Raw genomic sequence first — 15,989 nt, forward strand, 5'->3', positions numbered from 1 at the left:
GCTGTGCTCTTCTGGCTCCATGAATGTGCCCTTGCCATGGCCACGCTTTCCACAGGCCACCCCACCTTCTTTCCCTCCTTCTTTCTTTTCTTCCTTCTATGGATGTAGAATTCTGGTATCACGGTCTGGAATTCCACCTCCCCACTCCCCACTTCCTGCCTTCTTTTTCTCCCTCCTCAACAAATCTCTTCCATGTCCCATCCCGTCCAGTGCTGCTGCTTGGGGCACTTGAACTAGTGCCAACCAGAACCCCTCTCTGGGAGCAAACTGTCCTTGTTTGACTGTACTGCACTGAGAAATACACCAGTATATTTATATATTTATATACACTGAGCAAGGTGTGTAAAATGCACCTTGCTCAGGGTGGAGGGTGGACCCAAGGATGCTCAGTTCAAACCAAAGGGGCCCTGAACTAACCTCCAAGGAAGGCGGGTCCTATTAACGGAGGAATCTTCTTGAAGTTGAGCTCAGAGGTATGTCTGGATCCGTAGGTCTGGGGGCATATGCTGAAACCGGGGGGATTATGGTATGAGAGAATCAAGAGGATCGTGACACATGACACGCATGCCATGGGGGCAGAGATGAGAGAGACAAATCATCACAGTGTCAGTGTGGGAAAGAGGGGACTTGGGAGCACAGACCTGTGTCAACTGTCTGTGATGGAGACCCCCCCCTGCCAGGAAGGTCCCCAGGGAAGTAACTTTGTCCACCCGTACTTTGGTAGGTAGATTTTTGGGGGGAAACTAGGAAGGTACAGGGTCCTCCATGTGGGTTGGCAAAGAAAAAAACAAACAGGCAGCTCATACACGAAGTGCTTAGAGACAAATAATAGCATATTTATGGCTACCATGCTGAGCATTTTATAAGCATTATAGCATTTAATTTTCAAAACAAGCCCATAAGGTAAGGGTTATTAACATATCCATTTTATGCATAAGAAAACTAATGATCAGAGTATGTGAATAACTTGTTCAACACGGCAAGCAACTGGAGGAACTCAGATTTTTTGCCAGGGGGGTGGGCACTTGGGATCTTAGTTCCTGAATCAGGTATTGAACTTCCCCTGCAGTGGAGTCTTAACCACTGGACTGTTGGAGAAGTCCCAGGAACTCAGATTTAAATCCAGGTCTCTGGAAGTCCAAAGTCAGAGATATTTATTTTTGCAAAGTACCACCCCCCTTTCAGCAGGGCAGTGGTCAGGGGCAGAAAGACACAATGCAAGTGTCCAGGGTGAGGGGCGGCAGCGGAGGCTAAGCCTCTATCCCAGAGGACAGTTTTGTTTCTAGTGTCATTGGCTGGCCATTGGTCACTTGTGCTGTGGACACCTGTGGGGGCAGCAGGCTTCATCCACGTGCTGGGGCGTAGAGTTAGGAGAAGATACATCACTGTGACCAAGGTTGCAACGGTGGAGGTGGGGGGGACATGCAGAGAAGGGCTCAGCCAATCTGCTGGCTGGAGTTAGTCTGCTTCTCCTAGCAGGACACAGCAAGTAAGAACACGTCAAGTACAGAGGCAGGTGAAAGGGGCGGAGAGGACGGCTCTCACGTGCTAAGGCAGAGGGGCCGGAGGTCTGGGGTTCCCAAGCGAGGAGTCCTGTGGGGTCCTGGAGTGACCGTCTCAGCTTGACCCTTTGGGCCCAGGATCTCGGGCAGGAGGCCCATGCGTTTCTGTCACCCTGCGCCTCTAACCAAAGCCCAGTTCATCAGGTCCAGCTGCGGCCAGCACCACAGTGTCTGCTTGAGTGTCCAGCTCCTCATACTCGGACCTCTCGTGATTTCCGAGAACAGGCTGCCCTGATCACCCTTCCTCAAGCACCGCACTGTCCCCCAGACCCTGCCTCTCGGTCATACAGAAGTCCCAGTGACATGCCTGCCCGGGGTTCCCTTTCTTTACCCCCTACTACATTTTGCTTCTAATTCTGCATAGGCCCTTGGCACACAATTACCCGTGAAGCCCCACAATCTAAGGAGACGTGGCCTGGAGTCCTTCTGATCCCAGGGGGCGGATGGTCCTCAGGCCAGGGTGTCTGCTTCGAGGCCTAGCCAAAAGGAGGCAGGAGGGGCTAGGAGGAGTCAGGAGTCACGCGTGTGGATCCTCTGCATTCCCTGGGATGAAGGGCTTGCAACTGTCACAGGTGTGCTGAAATTCTCAAGGCAGACAGAAACACAAGGGACAGTTCCGAGGGTCCTAAAACAATGGAAACCAGGACTCAGCTGAGGCTGACGGCCATCCAGAGGCTCTGGGCTGGATCAGAATCTTCTGGGGGACTGCTTAACAAAGGTTGAGAGGTTTGGGTGGGGCCTGAGAATCTGCATCCCTTAACGTCCCAGGATCCTGCAGGCCTTGTTGTTGTTTAATTGCTAAGTCGGGTCCGACTCTTTGCGACCCCATGAGCTATAGTCCATCAAGCTCCTCTGTCCATGGGATTTCTCAGGCAAGAATACTGGAGTGGGTTGCCATTTCCTCCTCCAGGGAATCTCCCTGACCCAGGGATCGAACCCACATCTCCTGTATTCTCCTGCATTGCAGGCGGATTCTTTACCCACTGAGCCATGATCTCATTTTTGATGGCGATACTGCCGGAGTCCCATAGAGATCAATTCTTGGGAGTGTTGGCTGCCAAAGGTTCCCGGCTGCCTCCTTCTCTAAGAACTGCCCTTGGCCAGTGGGAACCATCTTGCCTAGGAAGTTATGCACAAGCTCCACCCAGCCTGGCCTGTGACCAATGCCTGATCACACCGCACACAGCGGCCTGATTCATGCTTGAGAGCTCCCTACGGAACCAAGCAGACCTCCCTCTAGCACAGATCTGGACACCATCTGGAATATCTCATTTACTCTTCACAACAATCCCGTGAGGAAACTGCAGCACAGAGAGGGTGAGTGGATGGCTGAGGTCACACAGCCAATCATACATCTGACCTCGGAGTTCCTCTCGACCCCCAACCCCCAACCATTGACAGCAGCCCCACTGACAACAGCCCCCTGCGGGCTTTGGAGATGTTATCTCTTTTGATCCTCTCCACAGCTCTCGCTGGGGTTGGTCCATTCAACACATGAAGAAAGTATGGCTGGGAGGAAAGGGATTGTGGTCTATCATCCATCAGCGGTGGAGAGATGCGCCATGAACCCAGGTTTCCTGCTTCCAGGTCTTTCTACCAGTTCCGGGGTGATACTAAGAACTGCTGCTGCTGCTAAGTCACTTCAGTCGTGTCCGACTCTGTGTGACCCCATAGACATCAGCCCACCAGGCTCCCCCGCCCCTGGGATTCTCCAGGCAAGAATACTGGAGTGGGTTGCCATTTCCTTCTCCAATGCATGAAACTGAAAAGTGAAAGTGAAGTCGCTCAGTCGTATCCGACTCTTAGCGACCCCATGGACTGCAGCCTACCAGGCTCCTCCATCCATGGGATTTTCCAGGCAAGAGTACTGGAGTGGGGTGCCATCGCCTTCTTCTAATAAGAACTAGCAATGGCTTATTTGGAAGGGATTCCTCAGGGCTCCAGCATCTCGGGGCCCAAAATTTCATCCAACCAACATAACCCAATGACAAGTTCTAAATACTTTTTTCTTGATACCAAGAGCCTGGAGAAATAGCCAATGCTTTTGTGCCACCCCCTCCCCCCCCATCTCTGTGTCTGGTGAGAACTCCGACCACAGGCTGGGCAAAGGATGCTTCTGTGCAGTATTGAGGGCACAAAACTTGGGGTCAAGGGAAGAAGGTTCCTATCCTGCCTCCACCACTTCCTGGCTGTGTGTCTCTGGACAAGCCCCTTGTCCTCAGGGACACACCTGTAAGTGAGATTAACTCTGTCTCCCTCCAAAGTTGATGGGAGGGTTAGATAAGGTGGGTCATAAGATGAAATAGACTATTTTCAATAGAATAGAAAATAGAAATAGAGTCCCCATCTGGCTTACTTACCAGCAATAGCATAGGCAGCACTCTACAGTTTGTGAAGGGTTTGCCTCGGCACCGTTTATTTTTCATTCATTCACTCACCCACTCACTCACTCAGTCATTCAACAAGCCCGTATCAGACACCTGTTACATCCCACAAAAAGCTAAGCATCAGGATCATCCAACAGTACAGTTGGTTCTCACAGCCACTCTGGGCGGGCGGGGGGCGAGGGGTGGGTAGCGAGGGGTGGGGTAAACAGCATCAGCTCCATCTCACTTGAGGCTTGGAGAGGAGAAGTAATGCCCAAGGTCACACACCAGGGCAGAGGAGGAGCCCCAGGACTCCAGACTCCCTGTTAAGTGCTACTGGTTGGACCCCAGGCTGCCACCACCACAGCTGGGGCCACAGCCCAGACCAGCCAGTGTGCTGAAACCTCCCCCAGGACACCTGGCCTCAATAGTAATACAGCGATGCTCTCCTCTGGAGCCTTAATATTTTGATGAGTTTTATTTGTCTTGCCACGTTTTATAAAGACTCTGAGTACTAAATGGACAAAGCCGCAAGACTAGAGAAAGAGGGCAGGGGACTGACTGACTTTTCATTATCCAGCAGAGCCGGGGGGAAATGACTCCAATAGATCTCAAGTTTTATGTGCTCCAGACATTCTGCGGAGCCAGAGATGGTTTCTCAGCAATGCTGATGGTACATTAAAAGCTCATTTTCCCAAACGTGGTACTGAATATGCAGTAGGAGGAAAGAGCCATTATATTGGGTAATATCGAAGCTGCAGCTGACGAATGTTGCTGAGATTTTCTGTGAGTTTTCCCTCGTGACTCGGGAGTGGGTCTCAGAGGGAGTGGTACTCTGCCAAGCTGGGCATCTGGCCCAGACTGGAAGTAAATGCCTGGTGGCCCTTGCACCCTTCTGGGCCAGAGGGTCACAGCTCCTACTGGGAGCTTGGCAGAGGGTGGACACTAGAGGGCGCTCAAATGATCTATTAATAAAACCTCACAATCGTTTTGTGAATCCCAGTGGAACAGGTGGCAATTGCGTCTGAACACGGAAGTCCAGGCAGGTGTGAAATTTCCTCCTCCTAGGCATCTGCTGCTGTTGTCTGGTTCCAAAGGCCCAGCCCCTAGGATGCCACCTCCAGGAAGTGCTCTCTGCTACCTCTCTCCTCCGAGCTTGTTAGTACTCATCAGCTCCTCATTCCGAACTAGCACCTCATGCTTCATGCTGTGGTTACCTGTGAATGTGAACAGCTTGACTCAGAGTCGGTTAAAGTGGGTCTCAGGCCTGGCTCACTCACCCCTTTGCTCATTCATTAATTCACGTGAAGGCTGTACAGGTTGGATACTGAGTTCACAGGCAGGGGAGCCAGCACCTGGGTTTCAAATCTGGGCACCACCATTTGGTGGTTGTGTAGCCAAGTGGTTTTTCTCTCTGTGCCTCTGTTTTCTTATCTGCAAAATGGCAATAGTAATAGTACCTCCTTCTCAGGACGAAGGACTAAATGAGGTAAATATAAAGGGCTTAAGTGGATGTCGAGCTAGTAAATGTTTTAATAAATGTTAGCAGATTACAGATGAGCCTGGTGGGCTACAGTCCATGGAGTCATGAAGAGTTGGACACAACTGAGCAACTAAGCACAGAATCCACACATTTAGAAAAGCTCACCTAGAGGAAAGTGAAAGTGTTAGTTGCTAAGTCATGTCTGACTCTTTGCGACCCCATGGACTGTAGCCCACCAGGCTCCTCTGTCTAAGGAGTTCTCCAGGCCAGAATACTGGAGTGGGTTGCCATGCCCTCTTCCAGGGGATCTTCCTGACCCAGGGATTGAACCTGGGTCTCCTGCATGACAGGCAGTTTCTTTGCCATCTGAGTCATCAAGGAAGCCCCACCTAGAGTAAATGGGGGTCAAATGAGGAGTATTCCTTGCCCTCCAAAGGCCAAGATACAGAATCCATGACCGTGGGGAGCATTAGTGGTGCTCCCGGAGGCTCGTCGTCACGGTTCTGTTCTAGGAGAAGCTCTACATCAGTGGGCTGCTGCCTCTTGCCTGGCACAGGGCTGGTGGCTGCTTTAGTCAGCCACCCAGAGAGCCAAGTGGGCACCAAGCTGAAATCACAGCTGCTGTTCCCTTTCCCCCTCCCCCAGGCTGGGAGCATCCCATTGCATCTTTGAATCCCCTGTGACTTAGATACCACCCTGTAGGCAACCTTGATTCACTCCATACACAGCCTGAAGGGTGCAGAAGGCACTGGGCTTCGAGGCAGAGACTTGGGTTCAAATTCCATCTCTACCCTTATTTTCACTGTGTGACCTTGAACAAGGAATCTCTCCTCCTGTTTATTCCATCAATAAACAGAGACTGAATGTTATCTGCAAGCCTGGCCCTTTGTTAGATGCTAGTGCAGAGCAAAGCATGAAGCACAGACCCAGCCTTCAGGCTGTGCCGGGCTGGTGGTGCGGAAGGCATCTGAATGGACAACCACATATTTCCAGGAATTTAGTCAGATACTACCTTTATTTAAATTTTTGATACATGATTCATCATATTTTTGGTGGCAATTCTGCCTTTTAAAAATGCTGTATATAAAAAAAGGACTTATCTTGATTCCTGAGTTTTGGCACATGCCCTTAAATCTTGTGATGGAAGCAAATGCCTCACCTGCCTCTCCCTACATCCAGCTCAAAGGATCCAGAGAGCCTCCGAGAGAAAATGACTTCTGAATCGGGTCCTAAGGCAGGAATAGGAGACCACCAGGTTGACAAGAGGGAAGAGGAGTCCAAGTAGAGGGGATGGCATGCAGTGGTGCTCAATCAGGGGTGATTTTGTTCGCAGGGAATATCTGGCCATGAGAGGAGCTATTTTAAAATTTTTATTTGACTGGGGATTGTTCCTAGAAGCCAGGAATAGTGAAAGGAAGCCAGGGATGCTAGACATCCTACAGTGCACAGAATGGCCCTCCACAACAGAAAACAATCCCTCCACCAATGGTGGTTGGGCTAAGTTGAGAAATGCCGTACTAAACATCAAGGAGCGAAACATCATGGCATCATGCTACCTTGGGCTGCCTCTTTGACTTCTCTAAGCCTCAGTTTCTGGATCTGAAAAATGGGGATAATCGTGGTACCTACTTTAGAGGGTTGTTGGGAAAAGGCAGTGGCACTACATCTGTACACAGCAGGTGCTCAATAAATAGCCTTATCTTTTCCAACTTTGAACATACCTCAAACTTCAGAACAAACCCTTCTCAAAAGAAACAGCTTCCCCGGGTTCCAAAGAAAACTAGGACACAGAAAAGAACACATTTTGTTCTTTTCTGACCTTTCTCTTAGAGAAAACCACGAGTCTTATCTCTCAATAGAACGTGAGCCTGTTTGCAGAGAACCAGCCTGTGTGTTGGCTTATCACTGGCCTGAGTTTTAACAGGGACTGCATTTTTATGACTGCGTTATAAACCTTTGCAAAACCCACTTTTAAACTAAAATACGCCGACAGGTTCTTAACTACTATAGCTACTAAATTAAGCATGAGGGATGGAGGGAGGCGCAGAGTGCAAAAGAAAACAAAAGTGCCCTGAAAGAGTCAGTGGAGGTAAAATAATGTTCATTAAAAATAGAAAAACAAACACACAAAAAAATCTTTTGTGTTCAACTTCACACTCGTACATCATAATGTTCCAGTAAAAGGCCATTTCCCCCTGAGATAATAAAAGAATTGAATTTTTCCTTATCGGTCATCTATTTTTCTAGCTGAAGCTATTACTCCCGCTCTGGGGTTGCTAGGCAACAAGAAATATTAATAGCAGCTTTTATTAGCTTAGCTTTTGCAGCCGAGTACCAGAATGAGAAAATGGGAAACATAAATGTGTTACATAAATCTTTCAACCTTTCAGAGCCGGTGTTAGTCTCTGTTTTCATAATGATTTATTGGAGTGATGGTTCATTTATGAGAAAAAGGAGTGCAGGATAAGAAAACGGAGCAGTCCCCTGCAGGAGTGTTTGAAAATAAATAATTATAGCAGGAGAGCAAAAGCTGTTTAAAGCCATTTTTCTGAGTTTTATAAAATGTAAAAAGACATATTTCTTTCGCTTACTGCCTCTAAAAAACAGGGGGAGTGAGTTTCATCCAGACTCTGCAGAATAAAAAGGAACCTCTGGACCTCTGGTCTACCGCCACCCTGTGTAGGATTCTCAGAGGTCCATTTGGAAGATAAATACCCCGACTCCCACTTCCCAGAAGGAAATTAGCCAAAAACATGGCAGCCAGGAGAAGCTCAGCTACAGAAGCCCTATGGATGCCCTTGTTGTTGTTCAGTCACCAAGTCACATCTGACTCTTTGCAACCTCATGGACTGCAGCATGCCAGGCTTCCCTGTCCATCACCAACTCCTAGAGTTTGCTCAAACTCAGGTCCATCGAGTCGGTGATGGATGCCTTCTTTTACCAGAAGGTGGATTCTTCTCCAGGTCACGTAGCCAAGAAGAGTTGAGTTCAGGTCTTTCTCTTTCTTGGCAAGCAGGAGAACTGACACTTTTCTGTTGCTGTCAAGCTCTGAGCCTTGACTGAGGTCCTGGTTTAATGACCATGCCCATCCCCTGTCCACCCCCAGCTGGGGCCCACTCCCCACTCACAGCCACCCCACCCTCTGATCTGCCTTCCCCAACACCCACTTCTTGGACCGGTGAGCACTGGCGAGTCTGACGACACTTCCAGCAAAGCCAACCCCAGGCAGGTCAGGCTGGACCAATAGAGATACCCAAACAAATAGAGTGGCTTACATTTACTGAATGTCCACTGTGTGCCAGGCACTGGGGACTTGCCTACATCTGATCACTGAATTCTCTTAAGTTCCCATAAGATGTAGTTCAGATGGTAAAGAATCTGCCTGCAATGTAGGAGACCGTGGTTCGATCCCTGGGTCAGGAAGATCCCTTGGAGAAGGGAATGGCAACCCACTCCAATATTCTTGCCTGGAGAATTCCATGGACAGGGGAGCCTTGAGGGTTATAGTCCATGGGGTTGCAAAGGGTCAGACACAACTGAATGACAAACACACACACACACACACACACACATTACCCAGCAGTTAGGAGCATGGCTCTGGGGTTAGGCCAACCTAAGTTCAAAACCCAGTTCTACCATTTGTTATTCTCCACCCTGTGACTCAGAGCAAGGAGTTAATCCCCCCATGCCTCAGTTTTTTTTCATCTGTAAAATTTAGGTAATGTTACTTATCTTATGGGAACTTGTGTGTGTGTTAGTCGCTCAGTCATGTCTGACTCTTTACAACCCCAAGGACTATAACCTGCAAGGGTCCTCTGTCCATGGAATTCTCCAGGTAAGAATATTGGAGCAGGTTGGGCTGCCATTCCCTTCTCCAGGGGATCTTCCCGGCCCAGGGATCAAACCCAGGTATCCTGCAATACAGGCAGATTCTTTACCATCTAGCTACAAGGTCTTACAACTGCTGGATAATACTAAACATTAAGAAAAACACACACACACAAATGGCCACAAATTCCTGCCCTTGCTGCATCTATACCTTTCTGCAATGCCACTCAGCCATTTCTCTCTTTGGGGTCTATTTCTGGGCTTGGCCATATGACTTGCTTTGGCCAAAGGAACATTAAAAAATGTGATGCAAGCAGAGGTTTGAAAAGTGGTTGCATGTCAGAGCCTCTTTTTCTTGATGCTCTCAGGAGCCCTATCACCATCACCATGTGAACAAGCCTAGGTTACCATGTGAAGAGAGACCTGTGGCCACATAACCTGCACAGACCCAGCCAACTGCCAAGTTGTAAACAAGACCATCCAAGGCCATGCAGCTCCAGCCAAGCTGCAAGCTGACCCCAGAAACCAGCCAAGCCAGTCCAAGTCAAAAGAACTACCTTGCTGTTCCACAAAAGAACAGGAAATAGAAAAAGTTCATTGTTTGCTTTAAGCTACTAAGTGTTGGGGTTTAAGCCACTAAGTGTTGGGGTAGTTTTGTTACACAGCAAAAACTAACTGATAACAATTGTAAAACAAAACAAAAACCAATTTATGCACTAAGAGCAATCAAATTAATAGGTTGGACAGGGTGATGGGTTTCCACTAGCCCTGCGGCTCAGAAATCCAGAGGATCAAAGGTTTGGGGCCTTTGGTCCCTTTATCTCAGACTCCAGAGAGGATCTCCTGCATCTCAATTTGTGAGAATCATCTAGAGGGAGATCAAGTCTTCTGGGTGGAAGAGGAGTGAGTCAGGGATGGGAAGAGGGGAGGAACAGGAGATTGGAGGGTAAGAGTGAGAACAGGAAGAGGGAAGGTGATGGGGAGATGAATATGAAGGACCTCCCCTCCCTGCGTCAACACACAGATCCTGCCCCGAAGCTCTGAGCCCTGCCCTTGGGCTCTGGAACCTAAGCCAGGGCTGCAAGCTGTCTCATGGGAACCACCTCTAAGGTGAGGGGGTGAAGTGCAACTGCGAAACTGCTCAGCCCTCTCCCTCGGCCTATCCTAGGATTCTAGCCAGGAAAGAGCCTTCACTTGGTATGCCCCCAGCCGTCTCTGCGCAGGGAGAAAGTCCAGTCTTGGCACGATGCTTTGGGACAAGGACCTAGAACACGAACAGTATAAAACTACCAGTCCAGCACTCAGGATGTGAATCCAAGTTGATGAGGCTTGAGCCCCCCAGGCCAGTGGCATGTGTGGTGGTCACTGCAGGGGGAGTCTATCCAACCCAAACCCATATACTTATTCAGTGAGTCATAGCTGACAAAGCAATCACTCCCATTTTCCTATCTGTGAGTTCACCAGATCTAGAATTCCAGTCTCCACTCTGTCGATGGGAAAGAAAACTGAGGCTGGGAGAGAAGTTACGTACTCAGATCCCCAGAGAAAGCAGTAAAGAAGAGTCAGTGCTGGAGGAGAACGTTTGAATGGTGACTGTGTGCCACTCTTGTGCTCACTGAAGCCCACGACTGGACCACAAAGTTCCAGCGACCTAGCGGATGGCCCAATGACCAGCGCTCATCTTAGGGAGACCCCAGATTACCCACATCACCAGGGCCCGTGGCTGCTTTTGCCAGAACTCATTTCCCATCATGGCCCGTCTCCACCTGTTCAAGGCTCTCCAAGGAGTTCCTCTGGTCTTGAAAAAGGAGCAGGTTCCCTGAGAACTTATCTAGGAGGATCAGGCTTTGTCCCTTCCCAGGATAATTCCTCTCCTGCGTAAGCCAGGACGGTGAGCTCAAACATTTCCCAAGGACGACTCCAAAATAAATTATTTCAGACTTAACAGAGGCTGTTTAATAAATTCCACTCTTCTAGTTTCTTTGGGTATTTTAGAAACTGATTTATACACACAATATCTCTCTCAAAATGAGACAATCAACACAGGATAAAATTATTGAGTTATGAAAATAGGGGTCAGATGGAGGTGCAGCGCTTTAAATTAAACTGGCAAAATATATCTTTCATACTAAATTGACTCTTTTTGTCTTGGAAATGAATGTTTAATCAGTTAAGATGCTGAAGTCGAGGGAGAAGCCTTAAGCATATTTAATTTTGTAAAAGAAGCCTGAAGCCAATATTGTACAGGCCTCCTGCCGACAGCCATACCTTTAAAACCAAAGAACCAACTCCCACACAAGCTGGGAGACCACGCGGGCTGGGCAGGGGACCAAAAGGAACTGGTGACCTCTGGCATCAGAGCCAAGAGGGCCTGGCATTAATGAGAGGGCTGTCAAATGCCTTAGTGTCAAATGCCACTGCTCCAGGGACCACTTCCTTGACACATCGCAGCCTATGCAGAGGGCACCTCGTCACTGGGCCATTCTCTGTGCCCCCGGTGGCCCTGTGGCCAAGCTGCTCCACCCCTTGGGCAGCTGCTAAAAACTGTGAGGTACATGGTAGGGGACAGAGCTGGGAGTGAATTCTGGTTTGGGGACTTAATAACTATGTTATACTCATTCATTCATAAAGTACATAAACTATTAATACTAGGGTCAGGTTATCACTTCCCCTAGGAAGCAGTAACCTCACATCTGAGCCAGGTGCTGTCTCTTTGTGATTTTAATTAATTAATTAGGCTGCATCAGGTCTTAATTGCAGCACGTGGGATCTTTGTTGCAGCATGTAAACTCTTAGTTGGCCAGGTGCCTCTTCTAGGTGCATAGAGCAACATGCACTGATTCTATCAGAGGATTTATTGCATGTTCAGAAGTGGGCTCCTCACCTGTCTCTCTACCGGCACTAGTTGTTCCTCAAGGGCGTCTCGTAGGTCCAGAGCTCAGAACAATGCCTGGTACTTAGTTGGCTCTTAATTAAGACTGATTACTGTGGTTAAGCCTAAAAGTGGCCCCTTTAAGATATCAGATTCTAATCCCTGGAACCTGTAAATGGTTCTATACTTGGGGGAAAAAAAAAAAAGAGTCTTTGCAGATGTAATTAAAAGTTAAGGCTCTTGGGATGGGGAGATGATCCTGGATTAACCCTATATGTTGTAAGTCCCTAAGCATCCTTATAAGAAAGGCAGAGGGAGATTTCACTGACAGAAGAGAAGGGGATGAGATGACAGAGACTGGAGTGATGTAGCCACAAGCCAAGGACAGCCAGTGACCACAGAAAGCTGGAGAAGCACAAGATGGATTCTTTGCCAGAGACCCCAGAGGAAGGTCACCCCTCCCGACATGTTTCTCAGTCCAATGACATAGATTTTGGACCTCCATCTTCTAGAGCTGTGAGAGCATAAATTTCTGTTGTTTTTAAGCCACAGTTTTTGACAATTGTTACAGCAGCCGCAGGAAACTAACAATCACCTACCTGTTCTGAGTCTCCGTTTCCTTACCGCAGTCGTTCCTGCCTCACTTGGAACTTGGGAGTGTTACGTGAGACAATGTTTGTAAAGCTCCCTGCATGGTGCTTCACATCTCGGGGGTCTGACACAAACTCCAGCATCACCCACATAGCATGCATGTCCACACACACTCACACACACACACACCTTCAAGTTTCAGCTCAGACAAATTTAAAACAATTGTTGGGCTTCCCTGGTGGCTCAGTGGTAATGAATCTGACTGCCAATGGAGGAGTGTGCATGCAAATGTGTGAGCACTCAGTTGTGTCCGACTCTTTGCGATCCCATGGTCTGTAGCTCACCAGGCTCCTCTGTCTATGGGATTTTTCAGGCAAGAATACTGGAGTGGGTTGCCATTTCCTACTCCAGGGGATCTTCCTGACCCAGGGATCCAAACTGTGTCTCTAGCATCTCCTGCATTGGCAGGCGGATTCTTTACCTCTGATGCCAATGCAGGAGACACGGATTCAATCCCTAGTCTGGGAAGATCTCACATGCTATGGTGCAGCTAAACCTGAGCACCGCAGCTACTGAGCCCACACTCTAGAGCCTGTGCTCTACAACAAGAGAAGCCACTGCGATGAGAAACTTGTGCACGTCAACTAGATGGCAGGCCCTGCTCGCTGCAACTAGCGAAAAGCCTGCACAGCAAGGAAGACCCAGCACAACCGAAAATAAATAAATACAAATATTTTTTTAAACATTTTTTAAAAACAACTGTCTTTTTAGCATATGGTCCCAATGGATGGACGTGTTCTTAATTGGTTTCCCACTTGGTTTGGCAGCCTTCCTCTGGGTAAAATAGTTTGGCTTACCTTTCATTTCATGACGAGGGAATAGAAAACCCAGTGAACCATTGATAACTCTCACTAATGGAAGAATTAAAGCGATCTGAATTTGTGAAGCATCTTAAACATGCACTAGTTTTAAAGGAATCTGGAAAATGGCTCCAAAGTGCCTATCTGGACTAAGCCCAACTAAGGCGTTTCCTCGGCGAAGGGATCAGGGGGTCGTCTCTGATAAACAGATAATCTCCTTTGTAATGATCAGAGCTCTTATAACCAGGTGACCCTACCAAGGTACCTGCGAGTATCTGGAGACTGTTCCTTTAGGTAAGTGAGACTTATGGGAAAACACTGCCACTGGTTACAGTGGGAATTCATTTTTATGACTAATAATAACAATAGCAAATATTCCCTGATTGTTTACTCTCTGCCAGACATTTGCTGAGACTTTACATACATTATCTCAGATACCCGTCACTGTAAGAAAAGAGGATTGAAGCTCCGGATGTGGGGCCGGGGTTAGCACTGGTCTGTGGGATGCCAGAGCCTATGCACTAACCACTACCCAACACTGTGTCTGCTGAAGACTAGCATCCCAGGCCAGTGACACTGTGACCGAGAACCCAGGCGGACGCACGCCTGCATCCATGGGCCTCCCCAGGGTACACGACAGAGATGTCAGCCAGGCCGTGCCCTCGCCTGGGTTACCACAAATCCCGAACCGGGACCGTCTGGAGTTGTGAAGTTTTTGCTAGGAAATTAGCTGGGCAAGCAGCTAAGGCAAAAGCATTGTAACAAAGTGGAATTAAAACCATACACTGTGGAATCTGCAGGTCTCCGAGAGAGAAGAGGAAGCGGAGGGTCTGCATTATTGATGGACTCCTTTTTCAAGAAATGGAGCAGCAATTTCCACTGAGCACTTTAGTGAACAGTAGAAAATGTGGGCCTTGAATTGGCTTCCTCCTGCCCTCCCTGCCTCTCATCTTTCCTTCTACGTCTCACCTAGCTTCACAAAAATAAAAGTGACGTGGCTCTTGAAAATACATAGAGTATGCCAGGTTGTTTTTCTTTTTCTTTTTAAGCAAGGAGATTTGGTGGTAATAAGAGTAAACAATAAATAAATAGAATATAGTCAAGATTGGTGGATGATAAACAGTGTAAATGAAGGTCTCAGACATCAGATAGAACTGGGCCACAAATTTGGCTGTGACCTCTGAACAGCCTTGGTAGGGATAAACAGGATCCATCCAACATCATGTGATTCTTATAGAAATCAATTTAGCAATCCCTCCTGCCCTCCCACAGGTGTGTTTCTGACAAAATCAAGGACTGTTTTCCTCCTAGATACAGCGGTTGGTCCACCCATGGTGTCACGGTCCTCCCTGGAAGACTCAAACTATCACCTACCAGAGACATCAGAGAAGATGCTGGCTGCCGGTAGCTGTCATGTCTGCTGTGTGGATGATACTAATGATACTGCTGGAGTTCCTGGATCCAGCCATGCCTGAAACCCTCTGTCCAGCTCTCAATACCTAGATATTTCAGTCTTTTTTTTTTTTTCTGAATCAGCTTCTTTGAATTTTATTCTTGTCACTTAAGAATGAAGTTAAGAGGTGTGACTATCAATATAATATTAATTGTAAAGGAAAAAGCAAAAAGAAACATATACCTCAGTCATTCAGAAGAAGTACTAGAATTCTAGAAGTACTAGAATTAAGGAGATTTTCCCCATTATACAAAAGAATTCTCTACTGTCTTTCTATAGGTCTTGATTGTTCAAACCAGTCATTCATTCATGCTGAAAACTCAAACCTTGCTCAGCATGGGACTCAGGATCCTTATGATCCAGGCCCTACTAATTCTTTCATGTCCTCTCTTCCTACGCGACTCCATGTTCTTTCTCTCCAGCCCAGAAAGAGCGACCCACATGCCATACCTGAGCACAACACGAGCCACCTGCTTCTTGCTTTTGTACACGCTGTTCCCTCAGCCTGGAAGGTCCTTTTCTGTGCTGGTCTGCCTGCCAAATTCCCTCCTATCCTCAAAACGCTAAGTCAGTCACCACCCCCTTCCCTCCCAGCTTAAGCAAGACACAATATTTTTTAAATAATATGATTCCACTTTTATGAAATGTGCAGAAGAGGCAACTATACAGAGACAGAAAGTAGATTAGTGGTTGCCTAGGGCTAGAGATGGGGGTGCGGTTGGGAATGATGACTAAAGGGTATAAGGTTTCTTTGTGGGGTGATGAAAGGGTTCTAAAATAGCTTGTGTTGATAGTCACACAGCTCTGTGAATATTCTAAAAGCTACTGAACTGTATACTTTAAATAGGTGAATTTCATAGTAGGTGAACAATATTTCAATTTCAATAAAGCCTTTTTTTTGACCGTGCCAGGTAGCTTGTAGGATCTTGGTTCCCCAACCAGGAACTGGACCCAGACCCCCTGCAGTGGAAGCA

The 15,989-nt window shown here is 47.9% G+C and overlaps 1 protein-coding gene across 5 annotated transcripts in view; it reads right to left on the reverse strand.

Moving 5' to 3' along the window:
• The window catches only part of TOX2 (TOX high mobility group box family member 2), a 159,490-nt gene that overhangs the window by 39,408 nt on the left and 104,093 nt on the right, over positions 1-15,989 (reverse strand). The gene's annotated exons all lie outside the window — the stretch shown is intronic.

The sequence above is a fragment of the Bubalus bubalis genome, chromosome 14 (genome assembly GCF_019923935.1).
Source record: "Bubalus bubalis isolate 160015118507 breed Murrah chromosome 14, NDDB_SH_1, whole genome shotgun sequence".
NCBI classification, from domain to species: Eukaryota; Metazoa; Chordata; class Mammalia; order Artiodactyla; family Bovidae; genus Bubalus; species Bubalus bubalis.